General features: G+C 38.0%; 1 pseudogene; it reads right to left on the reverse strand.

Annotated features, from left to right (window-relative positions):
- Nucleotides 1-15,937: 15,937 nt before the first annotated feature.
- LOC132356734 (AP-2 complex subunit beta-like) lies at nucleotides 15,938-16,797 on the reverse strand (annotated as a pseudogene).
- Nucleotides 16,798-18,247: the final 1,450 nt, after the last annotated feature.

Here is an 18,247-nt window from a genome sequence, read left to right on the forward strand (position 1 = left end):
CTGGCACTTTCCACTCTAATTTACAACCTAGGAACAGGAGTTCCACTAAGGCTCTGTTTGCCCTAGCAATCAAGTTGAGTATGAACAAATTCCACTACCTTGTTGCCCTTTCCTGCAACTGCAACTTTAAAACCAATGCTTATGGGTACTTAATATTCACAAGGACTGTAGGGCTGTAAATGACACCTGCAATCAGGAAATATCCAGGGGTAGGTAAGCCAAAAAAAAAATTCAAAACAAACAGACTTTCAAGATCCTATTTCAATAGGTAAATTTTACTCACACTGTTTAAAAGAAAAGCACTTGAAAAGATGCTCTAATTTGTGTATTATTAGTGGCATGGAAATCAAAACTACAATGAGGGATCACTTCACGTGTGTCAGAATAGCCATCATTGAAAAGTCTACAAACAATAAATGCTTGAGAGGTAGAAAAAAGGGAACCCTCCTAAGCTGCTGTTGGGATCTAAGGTGGTAACAGCCACTATAGAGAACAGTATGGAGGTGCCTTTACAAGTTAAATTAGAGCTACCATTATGATCCAGCAGTCCCACTCCTGGGCGTATAACGAGAGAAAACCAAAATTGGAAAACACACATGCACCCATATGTGCACCGCAGCACAATTTACAATGTCTAAGACATGGAAGCAACCAAAATATCCATCAGCAGATGGATGGATAAAGAAGTGGTACATGGGGGCTTCCCTGGTGGCGCAGTGGTTGAGGGTCTGCCTGCCAATGCAGGGGACACGGGTTCGAGCCCTGGTCTGGGAGGATCCCGTATGCCTCAGAGCAGCTGGGCCCGTGAGCCACAACTACTGAGCCTGCGCGTCTGGAACCAGTGCTCCGCAACAGGAGAGGCCGCGATAGTGAGAGGCCCACGAACCGCGATGGAGGGTGGCCCCCACTCGCTGCAACTAGAGAAAGCCCTCGCACAGAGACGAAGACCCAACACAGCCAAAAATAAATAAATAAATTTATAAAAAAAAAAAAAGAAGTGGTACAGGTTCACAGTGAAATATTACTCAGAAACGAAAAAGAATGAAAGAATGCCATTTGCAGCATCATGGATGGACCTAGAGATAATCATACTAAGTGAAGTAAGTCAGAAAGGGAAAGTCAAATATCATATGATACCACTTATAGGTGAAATTTAAAAATTGACACCAATGAACTAATTTACAAGAGAGAAACAGGAACTTTCCTGGTGGTCCAATGGTTAAAAATCCGAGCTTCCACTGCAGCGGGCGTGGGTTCGATCCCTGGTGTTGGGAGAACTAATATCCCACATGCCTTGCAGTGCAGCCAAAAAAATAAAAGAGAGAGAAACAGACTCACAGACTTAGAAAACAAACTTATGGTTACCCAATGAGAAAGGTGGGGGGAAGGAATAAATCAGGAGGTTGGGAAAAACATTTACACACTAATACATATAAAATAGATAATCAACAAGGACCTACTGTATAACAAAGGGAAGTCTACTCAACACTCTCTAATAACCTATATGGGAAAAGAATCTGAAGATGAATAGACATATGAATATACATAACAAGATTCTGTATGCCTACCACGAACACAATATTTTAAATCAACTTTACTCCAATAAAAAAGAAAAATTAAATTTAAAAAAAAAAGAAGTAACAAAACACAAGATTTTGGGTTTGTTCTGGCACAGTCCACACTAATTTACAATCCAGGAGCCCATCTTCCACAGCAGCTCAGCTTACCCAAGTAACCAGAGAGGGGCATAAAGGAAATCCTACCGCCTGTGCACATTTCCACAACAGCAACTTTAAAACGTGCTTATGGGCACTTAATATTCACAAGGACTGCCAGGGTGTAAATGACACCTGCCCTTAACAAATGTCCTGTGGTAGTTATCGAAAAAAAATTCAAAATAGTCAGACTTTCAAGAAGCCAATTTCAACTGTAACTTTTTCTCAGTGTTTAAAAAAAAAACATGCAAAGATGCTCAACATCTCCAATTATTAGACACATGCAAATCAAAACTACAACAAGGTATCACCTCACACAGTCAGAATGGCCATCATCAAAAAGTCTACAAACCATAAATGCTGGAGAGGACGTGGAGAAAAGGGAACCCTCCTATGCTGTTGGTGGGATGTAAGCTGGTAACAGCCACTATAAAGCACAGTATGGAGATGCCTTTAAAAAGTAAAAATAGAGCTACCATATCATCCAGCAGTCCTGCTTCTGGGTGTACATCTGCAGAAAACCAGAATTTGAAAAGACAAATGCACCCAAACCCAAACATGCACTGCAGCACTATTTACAATAGCCTAGACATGGAAGCAACCAAAATGTTCATCAACAGATGAATGGGTAAAGAAGAAGTGGTACATGTACAAAATCGATTATTACTCAGAAATGAAAAAGCATGATCATCTCTAGGTCCATCCCTGTTGCTGCAAATGGCATTATTTCATTCTAAGTGAAGTAAGTCAGATAGAAAAAGACAAATATCCTATGATATCACTTATACTGGAGTCTAAAAAATGATAGAAATGAACTAATTTATAAAACAGAAACAAACCGACAGACTTCAGATATCCGTTAGCGAGAAAAAATTTTAAATCTGTTACCGATCATTAAATGTCAACCTGAAAAAATGAAGCACTAAATAACATTGTAAAGGTATTAATTCTCCTCAAATTAACCTATACCAGGCATCAGCAAACTAAACCTGGAGATCACATCCAGCCTATCACCTTCATGTGTAAGTTAAATGAATGACCCACAAAAAAACCCACAATGAGACATCACGTCACACCTCTCAACATGGCTATTATTCCAAAGTCTACACATATGAAATGTTGTTCATGACAAGGAGAGAAGGGAATCCTAGTACACTGTTGGTGGGATTGTAAATTAGTACACCCACTATGAAAACAATGTGGAGGTCCTGAAAAAAGCTAGAAGTAGAACTATTAGCCAACAATTCCACTGCTTGGTATGTGTCCAAAGAAAATGAAGACACCAATTTGACAAGATACATGCATCCCAATGTTCACAGCAGCATTATTTACAATTGCCAACATATGGAAGCAAACTAAATGTCGAGCAACAGATGAGTGGATAAAGAAGATGTGGTGTGTATACACAAGAGACTATTACTCAGCCATTAAAAAGGATCAAATTCTGCCACTTGCAACAACGTGGATAGGCCTAGAATATTTATACCTACTTAAATAAGTTAGAGAAAGACAAATTACTCTATCTTCTCACTTCTCTGTGGAATCTAAAAAATGCAAGAAAGGAATGTACATAAGAAAACAGAAATAGACTCACAGAGAACAAATTAGTGGTTACTGGTGGGGCGAGTGAAGGGGGCAGGGAAAGACAGTAGTTTGTTTCTCTAAATCCAATACCCCTATGTTTGAAATAAACAAACAAGGATATATAGTACTACACAGGGAAGTATAGCCATTATTTAGTAATAACTTTAAGTGGAGCACGATCTGTAAAAATATTAAATCCATATGTTGCACCACTGAGACTAATGTAATATTGTAAATCAACTATACTTCAATTTAAATAATCCATAGGGTGGCTGAATGGATTAAAGAAACTTCAATTATATACTGTGTACAAGAGATTCATGTTAACTTTAAATCCGTATATGTAGCATAAAATTGAATGATTGGAAAAAAAATACTCCATGAAAATGATACTTGCCTGACTAGTCTGTTATCAGGGAAAAAAGACTTGAAGTCAAACCTCTCAAAGGAAAGAAGGTTATCATATAATGATAATGGGATTAATTCATCAAGAAATTATGACAATTATAAATATGTATGTATCCAGCATTGGAGCCTCTCAACATATAAAGAAAATATTAACCCACATGAAGGGAAAATGCAGAAATAAAATAATGGTAAGTAACATCAATACCCAACTTTCAACACTGTATAGATCACTGGACAGAATATCAATCAGGAAACACCGAACTTGAAAACACACTTGATATCAAATGAACCTAACAGACATATACAGTACATTCCACTCAACAGCAGCAAAATTTCCATTCTTCTTAAGTACACATAGAACATTTCCTAGGGTACATCATATGTTAAGCCACAAAACAAGTCTTCAAAAATCCAAGAATACTGAAATCATATCAAGTGTCATTTCCAACCACAATGGTATGAAACTGAAATTCAATATTAGAAAGAATAATTGAAAATTCAAGAACACTCAGAAATTGAACAATAAGCTCCTGAATAGCCAGTGAATACAGGAATAAATCAAAAGGGAAATTTTTAAAAAATCTTAAAGCAAACAAAATTGGAAACACAAAGTACCTAAATGTATGGAATACAGGAAAAACAATGCAATTCAAAGAGTTATGTTTACAGTAATAAATGCATATATTTTAAAAGAATTCTTGAGAGGCGATCAAGATGATAAAGTACAAAGATACTGAGCTCCCCTCCTGCCACAGACACACCCAAATTACAACAACTTACACGGAAATTATCTCTGAGAATGACCTGAAGACTAGCAGGGAAACTTTTCCACAACTAAAGATATAAGGAAGGAGAACCCACAAGGCAGGTAGGAGGACTGGAAACACAGTCTAGTTGGAACCCACACCTCGAGCACAGTGACCCACAGCTGGAAGATATCACAGTTGCATAGGTCCTCCACACGGAGGGAAGGGTCTGAGCCCTGCATCAGGCTGCTCAGCCCAGGGTTCCTGCCCTGGGAAGAAAAGAACACAGCAGGTCTGGCTTTGAAAACCTGCAGGGCTTACTTTCAGGAAAGGTGGAGGTTAAAGAAAACTGAGACTTTGCTCTCACAGGGCACACACAAATCTCACACGTTCTCAGTCCCTGTGCAGAGCCAGCAGTGTGAAAGACACGTGGGTCAGACCCACTTGCTAATCTCAGAGAGCTTCTTGGAAAGGCAAGAGGCAGCTGGGACTCTCGCTAGGAACTGAGACATTGGCAAGCAACATTTTAGAGTCTTCCCTGGAACTGATTAGAATCAGGGGCCTGCCCCATCTACCATCATGTCCATAGCACTCCTGCACCACAAGGCCTCATAACTAGACACACTGGGGGCCTACCCTATCCACCTGTGCACCTGGAGCACCACACAGCCACCCATAACGGAGGGCTGCCTGGGCTACCAGCACACCCATGGCAATCACATACCACGGGGCCTCACAGCCATTTAGGCCAGGGTCCAACACTGCCTACCAGCTTCTCCACAGTAGTTGGCCCTGCCATAAGAGAAAGGTGTGTGCAGCCCACACAGGGGACACCCCTGGAGCATGTGGCTCTGCTGACCAGAGGACAACGTGCTGCTGGGCCCTATCAGTCATCTCCTATATAAGGCCACTTCTCTGAGACCCGGGAATGTAACAACCTGAACCTAATGAATAGAAATGCAGAGAGAATTAGGAAACATAAGGAAATAGAGGAATATGTTACAAATGAAGTAAAAAGACATGACATCAGAAAAAGAACTAAATAAAACAGGGATAAGCATTCTACCCGAAAAAAAAGTGTTCACAGTAATGATTATAAATATGCTCACCCAAGTCAGGAGAAGGATGGACATAGTGAGAATTTCAACAAAGAGTAATAAAATGTCAAAAAGAACCAAACAGCTGAAAAATACAATAAATGAGATTAAAACACACACACACACACACACACACACACACACACACACACACACACGAGGGAAGCCACATTATATGATACAGAAGAACAGATCAGTGAAATGGAAAACAGAGTAGTGAAAATCACCCAAGCTGAATAGCACGAAGAAAAAAGAATTAAGACTATAGGTAAAGGGACCTCTGAGACAACATCAAGAATATTAACATGAGCATTACAGGGGTCCCAGAAAGAGGAGAAGAGAGAAAGGGGCAGAGAACTTATTAGAGGATATAGTAACTGATAACTTTCCTAACTTGGGGAAGGAAACACACATCCAGGTCCAGGAAACACAGAGTCCCAAACAAGACGAAGACAAACAGGTCCACACCAAGACATATTATAAAGTGCCAAAAATTTAAGGTAAACAGGGATCATAGAAGCAGTGAAATAAAAGCATCTAGGTATGTTCAAGGTATTCTCATAAGACTGTCAGCTGACTTTTCAGCAGAGTTTGCAGACTAGGAAGGAATGACAGGATATATTCAATGGGCTAAAAGGAAAAAGCCTACAACAAGAATACTCCACCAGTAAGATTATGATTCAGAATTGAAGGAGAGGGCTTCCCCGGTGGCGCAGTGGTTGAGAATCTGCCTGCCAATGCAGGGGACACGGGTTCGAGCCCTGGTCCGGGAAGATCCCACATGCCGCGGAGCAACTATGCCATTGTGCCACAACTACTGAGCCTGTGCTCTAGAGCCCGTGAGCCACAACTAGTGAGCCTGCGAGCCGAAACTACTGAAGCCCGTGCACCTAGAGCCTGCGCTCCGCAACAGGAGAAGCCACCACCATGAGAAGCCAACGCACCGCAAGGAAGAGTAGCCCCCGCTCACCACAACTGGAGAAAAGCCTGCACACAGCAATAAAGACCGAATGCAGCCAAAAATAAATAAATAAATAAATTTATGTGGAAAAAAAAAGAATTGAAGGAGAGATCAAGAGTTTCCCAGACTAGCAAAAGCTAAAAGAGTTCATCACTAATAAAGTAGCCTTATAAGCAATGTTGAAGGAATTTACTTAAGCTTAAAAGAAGTCTCACTAATTATTGATAGTAACAAGAAAACAAACAAAAGTAAAAATCTCACTGCAAAAAGTATACATAGAGTAAGGGTAGTAGATCAAACACTTATTAAGCTTCTGTAAAGAATAAAAGACAACAGTAGTATGTTTTTTTAAAAAGGGAGGGCCCAAATATATCAGAAATAAAAGAGATGAAGTTACAACAGACACCACAGAAATACAAAGTATCCTACAAGATTACGACAAACAATTATACACCAACAAATGGGATAACCTAGAAGAAGTGGATAAATTCCTAAAAACATACATCTTCCAAGATAGAGTTAGCAATAAATAAGAAATCTAAACAGATCAATTACTAGAAATGAAATCAATCAATAATCAAAAAACTCCCAATAAATAAATGTCCAGGATCAGGTGGCTTTACTAATAAATTCTACCAAACATTTAAAGGACAGTTAACATCTATCTTTCTCAAGCTATTCCAAACTGATGGAGTGCTTCCAAACTTATTTTCTGAGGCCAGAATCACCCATATATGAAAACCAGATAAACACACTACCAAAAAAGGTAAATTACAGGCCAATATCCCTGATGAACATAGATGCAGAAACCCTCAACAAAATATTAGTAAACTGAATTCAACAATACACTAAAAGAACCATACACCATGATCACATGGATCATCTCAGCAATGCAGGAGTGATTCAGTCTATGCAGATCAATTGACACACCAGATTAGCAGAACAAAGGATAAAATCATATGATCAACTTCACACTTCCAGCAAAGGAGGTGGCAAAATTCGACAAAGTTCAACATTTGAATTATGATAAAAACTCTCAACAAGGTGGGTATAGAGGCAACATACCTTTTTATAATAAAGGACAGCAACTTCCCTGGCAGTCCAGTGGTTGGGAACTCGTGATTCCACTGCAGGGGGTGTGGGTTCAATCCCTGGTCAGGGAACTAGGGTCTCCCATGCTGTGCGGTGCGGCCTGAATGAATGAATGAATGAATGAATAAATATAAAGGGTATATATGACAAAAGCAGACCTAACATCATACTTAATGGTGAAAATCTGAAAGCATCTCCTCCAAGAACAGGAATAAGACAAGGATGCCTGCTCTCACCACTTTTATTCAACACAGGATTAATAGTTCTAGCCACAGTCAAAAGACAAAAATCAAAATACAAAATAGGATCTAACTTGTAAAGGAAGTAAAACTGTCACTGTTTGCAGATATGATAATATGTAGAGAAAACCCTAAAGATCTCACCAACAAATTATTAGCATAAATAAACTCAGTAAATTTGAAGTATACACAGCTTTTTTCTTTTTTTAAATTAACTTTGTTGGAGTATAGTTGCTTTACAACATTCTGTTAGTTTCTACTGTACAGCAAAGTGAAGCACCTGTACGTATACATATATCCCCTGTTTTTTGGATTTCCTTCCCATTTAGGTCACCACAGACCACTGAGTAGAGTTCCCTGTACTATACAATAAGTTCTCATTAGTTATCTATTTTATACATAGTATCAATAGTGTATATCTGTCAATCCCAATCTCCCAATTTCTCCCATCCCCCTTTTTCCTCCCTTGGTGTCCATACATTTGTTCTCTACATCTGTGTCTCTATTTCTATTTTGCAAATTACATCATCTATACCATTTCTCTAGATTCCACATATATGCGTTAATATATGATATTTGTTTTTCTGACTTACTTCACTCTATATGACTCTCTCTAGGTCCATCCACGTCTCTACAAATAACCCAATTTCGTTCCTTTTTATAGTTTAGTAATATTCCATTGTATATATGTACCACATCTTCTTATCCATTACTCCGTTGATGGACATTTAGGCTGCCTCCTAGTCCTGGCTATTGTAAATAGTGTTGCAGTGAATATTGGGGTGCACGTGTCTTCTTGAATTATGGTTTTCTCTGGGTATATGCCCAGTAGTGGGATTGCTGTATCATAACATAGCTCTATTCTTAGCTTTTTAATGAACCTCCATACTGTTCTCCATAGTGGCTGTATCAATTTACATTCCCACCAACAGTGCAAGAGGGTTCCCTTTTCTCCACACCCTCTCCAGCATTTATTGTTTGTACATTTTTTGATGATGGCCATTCTGGCTGGTGTGAGGTGATACCTCATTGTAGTTTTGATTTGCATTTCCCTAATAATTAATGGTGTTGGGCATCTTTTCATGTGCCTGTTGGCCATGTGTATGTCTTCTTTGGAGAAATGCCTGTGTAGGTCTTCCACCCATTTTTTGATTGGGTTGTTTGTTTTTTTTTATATTGAGCTACATGAGCTATTTGTTTATTTTGGAGATTAATCCTTTGTCACTTGCTTCATTAGCAAATATTTTCTCCCATTGTGAGTGCTGTCTTTTCGTTTATGGCTTCCTTTGCTGTGCAAAAAAGCTTTTAACTTTAATTAGGTCCCATTTGTTAATTTTTATTTTTATTTTCATTGAAGTATACACAATTGATATACCAAAATCTGTTATTTTCCTCTTCACTAATAAACTATCAGAGAAATTAAGAAAAAAAAATTTACAATTGTACCGAAAATAATAAAATACCTGGGAATAAATTTAACCATGGAGGTGAAAGATTTATATATTAAAAAGTATAAGACATTGATGAAGGAAATTGAAGATGACACAAATAAATGAAAAGATAGCCCATGCTCTTGGATTGGAAGAATTAATCTTTCTAAAATAGCCCCATTACTCAAAGCAACCTACAGATTTAAAGCAATCCCTATCAAAATACCCATGACATTGTTCACAAACAGAACAAATAATCCCCAAACAAATATAGAACCACAAAATACCCACACTGCCAAAGCAATCCTGAGAAAAAAAGACCAAAGCTGGAGATAGCATGCTCCCTGACTACAAAGCTACAATAATGACAAAAACAGACACATAGATCAATGGAATAGAATAGAGAGCCCAGAAAGGAACCCACACACTTATGGTGAATAAATCTAGCACCAAGGAGGCAAGAATATACAATGGAGAAAAGACAGTCTCTTCAATAAGTGGTGTTGGGAAAACTGGAGGGCTACATGTAAAATAATGATTTTAGAACATTTCCTCACACCAGACACAAACTTCAAAATGGATTAAGGACCTAAAGGTAATACACCAAATCATAAAACTCCTAGGAGAGAACATAAGCAGAACACTCTGTGACATAAATTGTAGCAATAATTTTTTGGGGATCTGGCCTCTAAGGCAAAAGAAATAAAAGCAAAAATAAACAGATGGAAGCTAAATAAAGTTTAAGAGCTTTTGCACAGCCATGAAAACCATCAACAAAATCAAAATTCAAAGTGCAAAGTGTAAGAAAATATTTGCAAATGATATGACTGACAAAAGGTTAATATCCAAAATATATAAATGGTTCATACAATTCAATATCACACACACAAAAAATGAACAAACAACCCAATCAATAATGGTCAGAAGACATGAATAGACATCTTTCCAAAGAAGATACAGATGGCTAAAAGGCAGATGAAAAGGTGCTCAACATCACTAACTATTAGAGAAGTTCAATTCAAAACAACCATGAGATATCAACCCCACACCTGTCAAAATAGCTCTCATCAAAATGTCTACAAATACCAAATTTTGGAGAGGATGTGGAGAAAAGTGAACCCTTGTACACTGTGGGTAGGACTGTAAATTGTTGCAGGCACTATGGAAAATAGGATGGAGGTTTCTCAAAATAATTAAAAATAGAACTACCATATGATCCGTCAATAACTCTCCTGGGTACCTATCTAGGAAAAAAATGAAAACACTAATTCAAAAAGATACATAAACCCCAATGTGCGTACCAGCACTACTGACAATGGCCAAGATATGAAAGCAACCGAAATGCCCATGAACAGACAAATGGATAAAGAAGATATGGGATATATGTACAGTAGAATCTTACACAGCCATAAAAAGAATGAAATGCTACCATTTGCAGCATCGTGGATGGACCTCGAGAATATTATGCTTAATGAAGTAAGTCAGAGAAAGACAAATACTGTGTGATATCATTTATATGTGGAATCTAAAAATAATACAAATGAATGTATATGCAAAACAGAAACAGACTCACAGATCTGTAAACAAACTAGTGGTTACCGGTGGGGACAGCTAAGGGGGGAGGGGCAAATTAGGGGTATAGCATTAAGAGGTACAAACTATTATGTATGAAATAGATAAGCAACAAAATATATATTGTATAGGACAGGGAATTATAGCCATTCTCTTGTAAAAACTTTTAATCAAGTGTAATCTGTGAAAAATCCAATATCACCTGAAACTGATATAATATTGTAAATAAACTATGATTTTAAAAAATAAATAAAACAAAAAAACAATTGGGTAGAGGATCTGAATACACATTTTGCCAAAAAAAAAGAAGATGGCTAAAAGGCACATGGAAACATGGTCAACATCACTAATCATCAGGAGGGAAATGCAATTCAAAACCACAAAAAGAGATCACCCTACAGGTGTCAGAATGCCTATCATCAAAATGACAACAGTTAATAAGTGTTGCTGAGGATGTGGAGAAAAGAGCACTGACCTGCACTGTTGCTAAGAATGTAAATCAGTGCAGCCACTATTGAAAACATTATGGAGGGTTCTGAAAACATAAAAAAATAAAACTACCATATGAGTTAGCAATTCCACTTATGGTTCTTTATCCAAAGGAAACAAAACAAAGCAAAAAACTAATTTAAAGTGATACATGCACCCCTGTGTACACTGCAACATAACTTACAATAGCCGATATGTGGTAGAAGCCTAAATGTTCAATGATAGACAAATGGATAAAAAAGTGATTTTATATATACACACACACACACACACACACACACGTATACACATACATATGAATATACAAAATGCACATACGCATATACACATATACATATACACATACATACACATATATACATGTATCTATACACATATGTAGATATATACTCATATAGAGATACATATACATGTATATATGTATATACAAATGTACATATACAGTTATATATTACTCAGCCATAAAAAGATAAAATCTTGCCATTTTTGACAACATGGATGAACCTAGACAGTATTATGCTCAGTGAAGTAACTCACACATAGAGAAAGACAAATACCACATGATCTCACTATGTGTAATGTCAAAACAAAACACACAACAAAACCAGTCTTACAGACACAGTGAACAAATTGGTGGTTGCAAAAGGGGAGGTGAGTGGGTCTTTGACAAGACAGGTGAAGGGGTATAAGAAGTACAAAATTCCAGTTATATGATAAAAAGTGACAAGAATTTAATATACAGAATAAAGAATATGGTTCATGATATTGCAGTAACTGTGGATGGGGACAGATGGTTACTAGACTCATCAAGGTGATCGTTTTCTAATATACTTAAATGCTGAATCATTATGTTGTACAACTGAAACTAATGTAATATTATATGCCAACTATTCTTCAATTAAAAAAAAGAAGAGGAAAGAAAAAGAATGCATGCCCTGACAGCATTTCACCTGAGCCATTTCTTGGGAGTGTGTTTGTAATGAACGGCCTTGAGGAATGAGCTAATGTCTCTCCCTCAGACAAACAGGAACTTGCTAACCTCTCATTTTAAAAGCAGTGGACTCCTCAAACTCAGTGTTCCTCAGTGTAACACAACCAAGTACATGCCTAGCACTCAACTGGATCCCACTCTGTCATCCCAATGGGAACTGGGGTGTGGAGAAGGAGAACCAATACAATATTATGCTCACACTTGCTGTGCCATAAGTAATAAAACCTTTTGTCTCTGAAAAAAAAATCAATTAAAGAACCTAACTTTACAACTAAAGGAACTAGGAAAACAACAAACTAAGCCCAATATTAGCAGAATGAAATAAATAATAAGGATTAGAGCAGTTATAAAAGTAATACAAGGACCTACTGTCTAGCACAGGGAACTCTACTCAATACTCTGTAGTGATCTATATGGGAAAAGAATCTAAAGAGTGGATATACATGTAACTGATTCACTTTACTGAACACAACATTGTACATCAACTATACTCCAATAAAAATTAAAAATAAAGTAATAAAGACTAAAAACAGTAGAAGAATAAATAATATTGGAGTTTTTTTAAAGGTAAACAAAATTGACAAACTGTTAGCAAGAATAAGGAAAAGAGCAACTGAATGAATGATGAATGAATGAACAAATAAACACACACACGCATATAAAGGCATTACAATGATGCCACAGAAATACAAATGACAATCAGAAAGTACTATTGACAATCATATGCAAACAACTTGGATTATGTAGGAAAAAAAGGAGAAACTCCTAGAAACATACAACCTACCAAGAAATAGAAGACATGAACAGACCAGTAATGAGTCAAGAGAATGAAACAGTATTGAGAAACCTCTCAATAAATAAAATCCCAGGACCAGATGGTTTTACTGGTGAATTATGCCAAATATTTAAAGTATTTAAAGCCAAGACTTCTCAAATACTTCCAAAAATTTAAAGAGGAGGGAACACTTTCAACCCATCTTATGAGGCATCCCAGACAAGGGTAATGCCAAAACCAGACAAGGGGGACTTCCCTGGTGGCGCAGTGGTTAAGAATCCTCCTGCCAATGCAGGGGACACAGGTTCCATCCCTGGTCTGGGAAGATCCCACATGCTGCAGTGCAACTAAGCCTGTGCACCACAACTACTAAGCCCTCGCGCCTAGAGCCTGTGTTCCGTAACAAGAGAAGCCACTGCAACGAGGAGCCCACACACCACAACGAAGAGCAGCCCCCACTCACCACAACTGGAGAAAAGCCCACGTGCAGCAACAAAGACCCAACACAGCCAAAAATAAAAAAATAAATAAATTAAAAAAAAAACAGACAAGGGCACGATGAGGAAAGTACAGATCAACATTCCTGAATAACATAGATGAAATACACTCAAAATACTGGCAAACTAAATTCAGCAGCATATTGAAGGGATTCATTCACCATGATTAAGTGGGATTTATGCCTGGATGCAAGGATGGCTCAATGTATGCAAATCAACAAATGTGATACATTACATTAAGAGAATAAAGGGAAAATATGATCATATTAATAGATACATAAAAATTATTTGACAAAATCCAACTTCCTTTCATGATAAAGACTGTCAAGAAATTAGGTATAGAAGGAATATACCTCAACACATTAAAAGTCATATGACAAGCCCAAAGCTAACAGTCCCCAAAGTGTTTCTCCTAAGTTTCAGCCAAGACAAGGGTACCAATTCTTGCCCCTTGTTTTCAACATAGTACTGGAATTCCTCACCAAAGCAAGTAGGCAAGAAAAATAAATAAAATAAATCCAAATCATGAAGGTAACCCTAAATTTTCTGTTTGCAGATGACATGTTTTTGTATCTACAAAAACCTAAAAATGACACTTCCAAAAACTGTTCAAACTAGTAAATAAATCGAGTAAGTGGCATGACACAAAATCAACATATAAAAATCACTTGTGGGGGCTTCCCTGGTGGCGCAGTGGCTGAGAATCTGCCTGCCAATGCAGGGGACACGGGTTCGAGCCCTGGTCTGGGAAGATCCCACATGCTGCGGAGCAACTGGGCCCGTGAGCCACAACTACTGAGCCTGCGCGTCTGGAGCCTGTGCTCCGCAACAAGAGAGGCCGCGATAGTGAGAGGCCTGTGCACCGTGATGAAGAGTGGCCCCCACTCGCCACAACTAGAGAAAGCCCTCGCACAGAAACGAAGACCCAGCACAGCCAAAAATAAATAAAAACCCATTTAGCCATCCATTTAAAAAAAATCACTTGTGGTTCTCTATACTAACAACAGAAACTATCAGAAAAGGTTTTAAAAAGTCCCATTTACAATAGCAGTGAAAATAATAAAATATTTAGGAATAAAGTTAACCAAGAATATAAAAGAGCCGTACACTGCAAACTATAAAATATTGATGAAAGAATTTGAAGAAGACACAAATAAATGGAACGATCGCCCATATTAATAGACTGAATAAATGAACATTATTAAAAATGTCCATATTATCCAAAGCAATCTACAGAGTCAATGCAATCCTTGTCAAAATTCTGAAGACAGTTTCCACAGAAAACAGAAAAAGAAATACTAAAATTCATACGGAACCATAAAAGGCCCCAAATATCCAAAGCAATCTTGAGCACAAAGAGCAAAGCTGAAGGTATCATGCTTCATAATTTCAAACTATACTACAAAGCATAGTAATCAAAGCAGTATGGTCACAGTACAAAAACAGACATATAGAACAATGGAACGAAATACAGACCTAAGAAATAAATCCACATATTTACAATCAATTGATCTTGACAAAAGTGCCAGGAATATATAATGAGAAAAGGATCTTCTCTTCAGTAAATTCGTGGGAAACTGAATATTCACAAGCATAAGGAAGAAATTAGACTTGTATCTCACACTGTATACAAAAATTAATTCAAACTGGTTTAGAGAATTAAATATAAGATCCGAAACTGTAAAGTTACTAGAAGAAGATATAGGGGCAAAAAAACGTCTTGACAGTGCTATGGGCAATGTATTTTTAGATGTGACCACAAAAACACAGGCAGCAAAAGAAAAAAATTTTTTGAAAAACAGATTGCATTAAACCATAAAGCTTTGAACAGCAAAGGAAACAATTTACAGAGAGCAGAGTGTACTAAAAAATGGGGGAAATATTTGGAAAACCTCTCTAATATGTATAATATGCTCAAACAGCTGAGTAGAAAAAACACAACAAATAACTTATTTTTCTTTCAGGGACACTTTTCCTTGCTTTAATATATTTTGTCTTTTGCTGCTTTTGAAGCGAGCTCTCAATTACAAAATATCAAACTATAGTCAAAAATGCCAGCCACTGGCACAGGATGGAGAAGCCCACAAGTAAGGACAGAGAGCAGCAGGTGGCAAGAGGTGGGAAGTGATTGAAGCTGTGGTTACAAATGCTCAGTGTTGGATAGCTAAAACTATCCAAAAGGTTGTGCTCTAATATTAGCACAGGTCAGACCCATCACTACCTTGGCGGGTGGCCTCCGTGTGTTTGGGTTCAGATTCCACACGGCAATACAATTTCTTCCAGTTAAGAGTTCTTGGCTTGCACCAATCACAGGATGGCCTGAGGGCACCGGACCAGTCTATTAGTTTTTCAGAGCGCTGTCATAGACCCGATAGATGTACTGGGAGGCTTCAGGAGCTAGCTCTACACTTCAGCAACAGTGTGTAATCGGGGTTTTCTGCCTTGCTATGGAGCTGGGCCAAAACCCAAACGCCATTAGTGAGTCAGGGATTGGCACAGAATGTCCTGCCCTTCCACATTCCTCTTGGCAATAGTATAAATGTTGTTGTTTTGCAACTTGCTGGAAACAGTGTCAGCAATTAAATGACTTTCCTTAATCTGAAACTGAAGTTCTTTTGCATTGGGAATATCCTTCCATGTTGCAAGGAAGACCTGGTGCTTCATTTTGCCATCCTCTACAAAACCCACATTGAGTGGGATGAGGCAGTTGAAGTAGAAGACATCACTATTGTTTTTCACAGCCACCTGCAGATTGTTCAGAGGTTCTATCTTCATGACTGGGTCCAAGGTGTGGAGAGGTAGGGAGACATCAATGCTCTGGTTTGGCATCAGTGGTGTAGGGATGGCCAGAGGAGTGCTGGGGATGACACCAAAGCTATTCTTGTTAAACTGAATTGCCAAGTCTGTCATGTGCTACAGAGCTTTCTTCATGAAGTTCATTTCCATATAGATGTGCCCTTGGCAGTGAGTAAATGTTCCAGAAATCTCCAAGCCTTTAGCCTTTACTGCAGGCAGCCAGACAGCCTTAGGATCCCCATATCCACCAGGTGCCATGACTGTCACCATAGAGAGTTCAAGGTGGTTATTCAGACCACTTCTGACCACAGAAGGAGTAGGTGAAGGAGCAAAGGTTGCAGGCACTGATGATGAGGTGAAGGACTGTCCCACCAGACTATGCAGCCCTCCCCCCAAGATGTCCATCTTTTTGAATTACACTTTTGTCTGGATATAAGCCCAGGAGAGGGGTTGCTGGATCATATGGCAACTCTATTTTTATTTTTTTGAGGAACCTCCATACTGTTTTCTATAGTGGCTGCACCAATTTCCATTACCACCAACAGTGTAGAAACGTTCCCTTTTCTCCACACCCTCTCCAGCATTTATTTGTAGACTTTAAAATCATGGCCATTCCATCCGGTTTAAGGTGATACCTCACTGTAGTTTTGATTTGCATTTCTCTAATAATTAGCAATGGTGAGTATCTTTTCATGTGCCTATTGGTATGTCTTCTTTGCAGAAATGTCTGCTTAGGTCTTCTGCCCATTTTTTTGATTGGGTTGGCTGTATGAGCTATTTGTATATTTTGGAAATTAAGCCCTTGTAGGTTGCATCATTTGCAAATGGTTGCTTGCATTCCATAAGTTGTCTTTTCATTTTCTTTATGGTTTCCTTTGTTTTGCAAAAGCTTATAAGTTTGTATAGGTCCCATCTGTTTCTTTTTGCTGTTATTTCCATTGCCTTGGAAGAATGATCTACAAAAACATTTGTACAACTTATGTCACAGAATGTTTTGCCTATGTTCTCTTCTACAAGTTTTATGGTGTCATGTGTTATATTTAACTCTTTCAGCCATTTTGAGCTTATTTTTGTGCATGGTGTGAGGGTGTGTTCTAACTTCAATGGTTTACCTGTGGCTGTCCAACATTCCCAACACCACGTGCTGAAGAGACTGTCTTTTTTTTCCCATTGTATAGTCTTGCCTCTTTGTCGAAGATTAATTGACCATTGGTGTGTGGGTTTATTTCTGGGCTCTCTAGTCTATTTCATCAATCCATGTGTCTGTTTTTGTGCCAATACCATGCTGTTTTGTTTACTGTAGCTTTGTAGTATTCTCTGAAGTGTGGAAGCGTTATGTCTCCTGCTTTGTTCTTTTTCCTCAGGATTGCTTGGGCAATTCTGGGTTGTTTATGGTTTCATATAAATTTTAAGATTCTTTGTTCTAGTTCTGTGAAAAATATCATGGGTAATTTGATAGGGATGGCATTAAAGCTGTGGATTGCTTTGGGTCCAGTGGCCAATTTAATAATATTTCTTCCATTCTAAGAGCATGGGATATCTTTCCATTTCTTTGAATCCTCTTCACTTTCCTTTATTAATGTTTTATAGTTCTCAGCTTATATGTCTCTCACAACCTTGGTCAGGTTTATTCCCAAGTATTTTATTTTTTTGGATGCAATTTTAAAAGGGATTGGTTTTTTTTCCATTCCCTTTCTGCTATTTCATTGTTAATATAAAGACATGCAACTGATTTCTGTATTTATCTTGTATCCTGCCACCCTGCTCAATCTGTTTATCAATTCTAGTAGTTTGTGTGTGGAGTCTTTAGGTTCTATATATCATATCATGTCATCTGCATATAATGAAAATTTTA

This window comes from Balaenoptera ricei, chromosome 21 (assembly GCF_028023285.1).
Source record: "Balaenoptera ricei isolate mBalRic1 chromosome 21, mBalRic1.hap2, whole genome shotgun sequence".
Classification (NCBI taxonomy): Eukaryota; Metazoa; Chordata; class Mammalia; order Artiodactyla; family Balaenopteridae; genus Balaenoptera; species Balaenoptera ricei.